Source organism: Lycium barbarum, chromosome 12, assembly GCF_019175385.1.
Source record: "Lycium barbarum isolate Lr01 chromosome 12, ASM1917538v2, whole genome shotgun sequence".
NCBI classification, from domain to species: domain Eukaryota; kingdom Viridiplantae; phylum Streptophyta; class Magnoliopsida; order Solanales; family Solanaceae; genus Lycium; species Lycium barbarum.
The window spans coordinates 56,871,011-56,878,744 of NC_083348.1; the positions used below are offsets into that span (position 1 = coordinate 56,871,011).

General features: G+C 40.0%; 1 long non-coding RNA gene across 1 annotated transcript; it reads right to left on the reverse strand.

Annotated features, from left to right (window-relative positions):
* Positions 1–1,497: 1,497 nt before the first annotated feature.
* LOC132623347 (uncharacterized) lies at positions 1,498–4,120 on the reverse strand. Its single transcript, XR_009576206.1, has 3 exons — positions 3,936–4,120; positions 2,992–3,042; positions 1,498–1,790 (listed from the first exon to the last, which is right to left on the reverse strand). It is a non-coding gene; the product is annotated as an uncharacterized LOC132623347 (long non-coding RNA).
* Positions 4,121–7,734: the final 3,614 nt, after the last annotated feature.

Below are 7,734 nucleotides of genomic sequence, written 5' to 3' on the forward strand. Positions count from 1 at the left end.
TTGTTAGATTACACAGCCCCCAACCGAAACTTAGCATCAACACACATAATTCCTTACATTCAATTCCACATCTACCAAATTATACATAGACCAAATCATCTCTAAAACATGTAGGAGAGGATTAAATCTTACCTTAGCAAACTTAAGTTGATCAAAGACTGCCATGGCCGTGAGATGCCATGGCTATTGTAATCTCTATTTCTTTCTCCACTTGAACTTAAAGATGATCAATTTAATGGTGAAGAAAAGGGCTGACCGTGAGCTTGCTCAAGAGCTGCCATAGCCATGGCCGTGTGGTCCTCTCTCTTGCCTAGAGCTTCTCTCTCTAATTTACTAAGTTGAAGATGAGTATGAAATGAATGACTAATCTTAGTAATCAAATTAGGCTTTATATGCTGCCTATGAAGTGGACACATGTCCCACTATGGCATGGACCAATCAGATTTGGCCATGCTATAGTGGGGTCCATTTTGCACTACTTAACCTTAATTAATCTTAATTAATTACTAATCCCCACTTAATAATCTAATCATGGTTAATTAATCCCTAATCTCCACTAATATTTCTACACCAATCGAATTTTACAAGAAATCGTGCACTTATTAAAAATCGGGGATTAAAAGTCCTTGTCTCATATCCCAAAATAATCTTATCCTTGAATTTATGTCGATTAGCTCACGAATAATCCAATGTATAAAAATACGGGGTATAACATCCTACCTTAAGGCAAGGAAGATGATCAGAAAAGAGTATATTTATCATATAGTTCGAGGCCAGGATGTACAAGCAGAGTCATCGACTCTTCAGTCTGTCCCTGTGGTTAATGAATTTCCAGAGGTGTTTTCGGATGAGCTTCCTAGCATTCCGCTGGAATGAGAGATTGATTTTTTTATTGATATATTGCCAGACACCCAGCCAATATCTATTCCTCCTTATAGAATGGCACCTGCGGAGTTGAAAGAGTTGAAGGAGCAACGTGGGACTTACTCGAGAAAGGCTTTATTAGGCCCAGTACATCGCTGTGGGGAGCACCAGTATTATTTTTAAGGAAGAAGGATGGTTCTTTACGAATGTGTATTGATTATAGGCAATTTAATAAAGTGACCATAAAGAATAAGTATCCACTTCCGAGGATTGATGATTTGTTTGATCAACTACAAGGCGCTAAATACTTCTCGAAGATAGACTTGACATCAGGGTACCATCAGGTTAGGGTGAAGGAGGAAGACATTCCAAAAATGGCATTCCGAACTAGATATGGCATTATGAGTTCCGTGTTATGTCGTTCGGACTAACTAATGCTCTAGCAGTATTCATGGACTTGATGAATCGCATATTCAGGCCCTCCCTAGATCTGTTCGTGATTGTGTTTATAGATGATATTCTGGTGTCACGACCCAAACCCGTAGGCCGCGACTAGTGTCCGTGCTGGACACCCATACGTACCCAATAACCCAAATCAGCATATCAGCAGAATATTTTTAAATGTAAAAGTCAATCGACGTTAGTAATTATCATAAATGAACCGACATAGTACATGGAAGCCGATAAGGCTGTCACAGATCATATCATCCCAAACCATATACAGAACCCACACAAGTATGTCTACAGACCTCTACAGAACATAACAGAATCATAAGACGGGACAGGGCCCCGTCATACCCCTGAATAGCATACATATATACAATAGCAGCAGACTGTACCAACATATAGGCTCTGGACAAAAGAGCACTCCCAAAATAGCAGAATAGATATCCTAGGCAGGCGGTCAGCAAATCTGTCGTCTGTACCTGCGCGGCATGAAAACGCAGCCCCCGAAGGAAGAGGGTCAGTACGAAATATGTACTGAGTATGTAAAGCACGGAACGTAGTAAACAAAGTCATAATCGAAGCAGAAGATACAGAAAATGAACTGAATATCCAGATTAGCAAAATGCTGATCATATAGCATAAATAGTATTCGCTGAAAACATATGTCGTACCTGGTCCCATTACGGAACAAGATCATAACCGAAACAGAACTTACAGAGGAGTGAGTGTAACATCCGAAGTATCAAATGCATATTTTCAAAACATGAGGAGTGTGTACAGAAACATATACCATATCATATCCGACCCCTGCTAAGGGACTCGGCAAACAGAACGTGGTCACCCCCCGACACTGGTGCCACAACACATAAGGAGCAGAATAGGGGATAACCCCGTAACATAACATATCATATCAGATGGCCATATCAGATCATATCATATCAGAATGTGTGTACATGGCACAGCATACTCCACAACCCATGTACATATATACCTGCCCCCTCACATCGAGGCACGGCGAACAATGCAGTGGAAGTCGCTTGAGAACATATCCTGGCCCGGGCTCAGTGTGGGAAACATTGGGGCATCCACGAGTGGAGTAGTGAGAGACTAAATGCAATTAAATTATCATAAGTATTTTCAGAGACTCGATGAGGCATACCAATGACAAACCAATCCAATGAAGTCAGACGGGATCATAATAAGTGAGTTTCGGATGTCATAATGAATTACAGAAGCATAATATTTCTGAAATCGTTCCGAGTGCCAAAACAATTTATAAGACTTGATGAAATATTTAAAACAGTTTTTGTTTAGTAGTTAAAAGAGTAGTCAGAACATTTCTTTCAAAAACTGCTCGAAAACAAGCCTTAAGTACAATAAGGGTAAAACCGGGAATAGTGGGCCCACCTCGGGACAAGCAAGGCGGTGGGCTCAAATTACGCATTTTAAGCTTATGGGGTCACCTACGAAGGTTCTACGGACATTCTATAACCTTTCAAATAGTTTGGGGAAGGTTTGCATAATTTTCAAGAAAGCATACAAAAAGGGTTCAATTCTATTGAACGAAAATGTGACAATTTCAGACGCGGATTCCGATGAGCAGAATATTCTCCGATGCGTGAATCCGATCCTAGTACTTCTAGGACATGCCAAAAGAAGAATCGGGATAGCTTTACATACCTTGTATGCTCTTTACGCCTTTCCAAATTCAATTCCCGTTTCCTTCAAAATCTACAATTGGTCACAATTACCAAATATCAACTTCAAGCCTTTAAGAATTCAATCTTAATTCATACTTGTCTACGGAAATTTGGGCAGCATCTCCCCTATACATATAGCATCCCCGAGAATTTAACTCGGCCAAAATAATTCAACAACAACCCAACAACAACACCAACAACAACAACAATCACTACACAACACAATATAGCATAACTAGTCCTCTTTCCAACATAGTGCAATAACTTTCATTCCAACTTCACATTTCCAAACCAATCTCAATGTTTTTACATTCATTACTAATCAAGATCATTACAATATAATTCGGAAGCATTTCATATCATTTCTTCAAAATATTCACAAGATATACAAAATATACAAACTTTCCACCAAAACCATAATCCATCCAAAACTTCTAATCTTCAATCTACATATTCATAACATATTTCCATCTTCCAATTTCATCAACCATAATCATAATTTACATCTTAACAACTTCATTTTCACAATTACATGAATCTACCATAAAATCACAAAACTTCCCATAACAACGTAACAACCAATCTTTCATGCTATTATGGACTTACATCCCTCCAAATCCACCAACTAACATAATAATTCACATTTAGAACTTCACTTCCATAATTTCATAAAAACTACATTAAAATCACATAATTTCCTATAACCATTTTCAACAATTTTCCATACCAACTTGAACCATTTCCTTCCATTTCCATTACAAGGCTTCAACAACACAATTAACATAACAAATAAAATTGGTTCATCCTTCTACACACATACATACCCACTTTGCAAACTTCCATATTTCCATAATTTCCACTCATTTCTACATACTACAACATAAACAAACCTTCATAACATAAGAAAAAGGAATTGATTCTTACCTTTTTCTACAAATTTCTTCACTTGAACAAGTTGTCAACTTGAAGAAATAAGTGCTCCTTCTTCCAAAACAACTACACCAAGTTGTAAAGGACACTTAATTTAGTAGGAATTCAACAAGAAAATAATTTTAGAGGCAAGATTTTGAGGGGTGATTTTCCTATGGCCAAACCCGAAATGGCCTTATTTTTGCTTTTCTTTGTGTTTTGTTCTTGGTTCTTGAAGTTTCTAATGAATAAATAATGCATATATGGCCCCTTATATTAATTTGGCACATGGAAATTAATCAATTTGGAGGGCTTGGACCAGGTATGGCCGGCCACCCTCTAACCTTGGGCCTAAATTTTTCTTTTCGTTTTTTTGGGCCAACTCGGTTGGTCCCGAGTTGGGCCTAGCCCACTGACCTTTCGACCTTAAAACGTCCATATCTCCTTGTACCGACATCACCTTGGAACCCACGACCTATGGGCGGAAAGCTAATTCAATTCTCTACAACTTCTATTTCATGGTAGTTTTCCAAATTCCAAACTTATAATACAGTTTTTGCCCTCCAAAGTCAGGTCACCCGAAAACGTTTTCTTAAAAATATTCGTTTGGAGGACTTTCACTTTGATTTGGCCCAAGGGTCCTTCTTGAGTTGTGTTTAACTTCACATATGTGATTCATATCATTTGTCACATGTCCCAAAAAATCTTGATGTGTGGGCCCCACCTCAACTTACAGTTAATCCGACGTTCAAAAATACGGGATGTAACATCTGGTTTACTCACCGTCAGAGGCTGATCATGCAGAATATCTACGAGCAGTGCTTGGAGTTCTTCGAGGTAGAGAGTTGTATGCCAAGTTCTCCAAGTGTGACTTCTGGTTGAACTCTGTGGCTTTTCTGGGTCACATTAATTCAGATAAAGGCATTAGAGTGGATCCCCAAAAGATTGAGATTGTGAGGAATTGGCCAAGGCCCACGACACTAATAGAGATACGTAGTTTCTTGGGTTTGACTGGATATTATAGAAGGTTTGTAGAAGGAATTTCTTCTCTTTCAGCCCCGTTGACTAAGCTGACTCAGAAATCAGCCAAGTTCCAGTGGACGGATGCATGTTAGCGAAATTTTCAGATATTGAAGGATAAGTTGACTTCAGCACCCGTCTTGACTCTTTCGGAGGGAACAGACGGCTATGTGATTTATTGTGATGCTTCTGGTGTTGGGCTAGGTTGTGTATTAATGCAACAGGGCAAGGTTGTTATGCCTCTAGACAGCTAAAGAAGCACGAAAGGAATTATCCAACTAATGATCTTGAGTTAGCTGTAATAATCCATGCCTTGAAGATGTGGAGGCACTATTTATATGGTTTTCATGTAACTATCTATATAGATCACAAAAGCCTCTAGTATATGTTTAAGCAGATGGACCTGAATCTACATCAAAGGCGATGGTTAGAGTTGCTTAAAGATTATGATGTCAATATTTTGTACCATCCGGGAAAGGCCAGTGTAGTAGGTGATGCCCTTAGTCGTAAATCCATGGGTAGCCTGTCGTAGGTGTAGCTAGAGAAAAGGGAGATAGCCTGTGACGTCCGTCAGTTAGCCAGTCTAGGGGTTCGGTTGATAGATTCAGGTGATGGAGGAGTTACAGTTTAAGATACAGCGATGTCATCTTTGGTAGCAAATATAAAAGAGCGTCAGTACGAGGATCCTGTTTTAGTTCATTATCGAGATACAGCTCCTGAGAAGGAAAAGACACCTTTCATTATTACAGGAGATGGAGTACTTAGATATCGAGGTAGATTATGGTTCCTAATGTTGCAGGCCTCCGCCAGCAAGTCATGGGAGAAGCCTATTGTTCCCGCTATTCTATTCACCCGGGCTCGACAAAGATGTACCATGATCTCAAGGAAGTTTATTGGTGGGATGGTATGAAAAGAGATATAGCAGAGTTTGTCGCTCAATGTCCAAATTGTCAGCAAGTCAAGATAGAGCATCAGAAGCTCAGAGGTTTATTGCAGGCTATGGAGATTCCGACATGGAAATGAGAGGTAGTTAATATGGACTTCATTACAGGTTTGCCCTGTACGCAGTGGAAGTATGATTCAATATGGGTCATAGTTGATAGGCTTACAAAGTCAGCTCACTTCTTGCCTGTCAGAACTACCTATTTAGCCAAAGACTATGCGAAACTTTACCTTAAGGAGATTGTGCGACTCCATGGTATTCCTACAGCCATTATTTCAGATAGGGGAGCGCAGTTCACAACTAATTTCTGGAGATCCTTCCAGAATGGATTGGGGACTCAGGTAAGTCTTAGTATTGCATTTCATCCACAGACAAATGGACAAGCGGAGCATACTATACAGACACTTGAGGAGATGCTAAGAGCTTGTGTGATTGACTTCCGAGGTAGTTGGGATGATTATTTGCCTCTTATTGAGTTTTCATATAACAACAGCTGCCATTCCAGTATCCAGATGGCTCCTTATGAGGCTTTATACGAGCGGAGAGATAGATCGCCTATAGGATGGTTCGATGTTGGAGAAAGTCAGCTAGTCGGCCCAGAATTAATACAGTGAGCTATTGGCAAGGTGAAAGTTATCCAAGAAAGATTACTAGCACCACAAAGTCGACAGAAATCTTATGTAGACAACCGGTGGCGCAAGCTAGAATTCGAGGTAGGAGATTGGGTTTTTCTAAAGATCTCACCTATGAAGGGAGTAATGAGATTTGGAAAAAAGGGCAAGTTGAGCCCTCGCTATATTGGCTCATATAAGATCATTCGTACAGTGGGTAAGGTGGCATATGAGCTAGAACTACCTTCTGAGTTAGAGTCTGTACATCCGGTATTTCATGTGTCTATGCTCCATAAGTGTATCGAAGATCCCTCGAGGATTGTAACAGCAGATGATATCCAGGTGACCAAGAAGTTATCCTACGAAGAGGTCCCAGTGGCTATACTGGATAGACAGGTTGGAGTGGTATAGTTACAGGGGAAACTCTGCCGAAATTTTTATAGCCCGCGATTTAGCTAAACATTCGAGGACGAATGTTTCAAAGGGGGAGAGAATGTTACGCCTCTCATTTCTGTCGTGAGAAAATTTATGGTTTCCTAGTTGAGTATGCCTTTGGAATATATACTCGTACCCAAGCTTTGAGATAGCAAGTGTCTTACCCCGTGTACAAAGGTACCAGCAGGTATTATTGGTAATTTACAGGATTAGAAGTTGAACGAATCAAGTCGACGTGAACTAAGCTGACTTGGAAGAATCTGCAGAAACTAGACGGTTCGACATGTCGATGGGCCGTCGAACCGCATCATCGACGCATCTCTGCAGGTGCAGATCGACGGAGCACGTCGACGGACCGTCGACATGTTGACAGTCCGTCGACCACCATCGAACCGCCTCCGCTGGAATCTTCTTGAACCACTTATATATACTTGACCCCCCATGTTTACTTCATTATTTCCCAATCCCAAAATCAGAGCAAAACCCTCAAATATTCATCTTTACATTTTGCATCAGCTTGGTAAAGATTTAGTAATATCCGAGCCCCGTAAACCCGAACTAGTGAAGAAAAGATTATTACTAGGGTTTCACCAAAGTTTTGAGCTTTGGAAATTGGAATTGAAGTTTGATTTTTGGAATCCTAGACTCCCCAAGGTATGTATGTGATTCCTTCTTTTGTATTTAAGTTAATTACTAAGAAAATTAATGGTTTTAAGCAAAGGCAATGGAGTTATGAAAGTGATGAGTTGAATAAGAGCTAAAGAGAGGTTAGGGGCTGTTTTAAGAGAAGACTTGGAGTAAAATT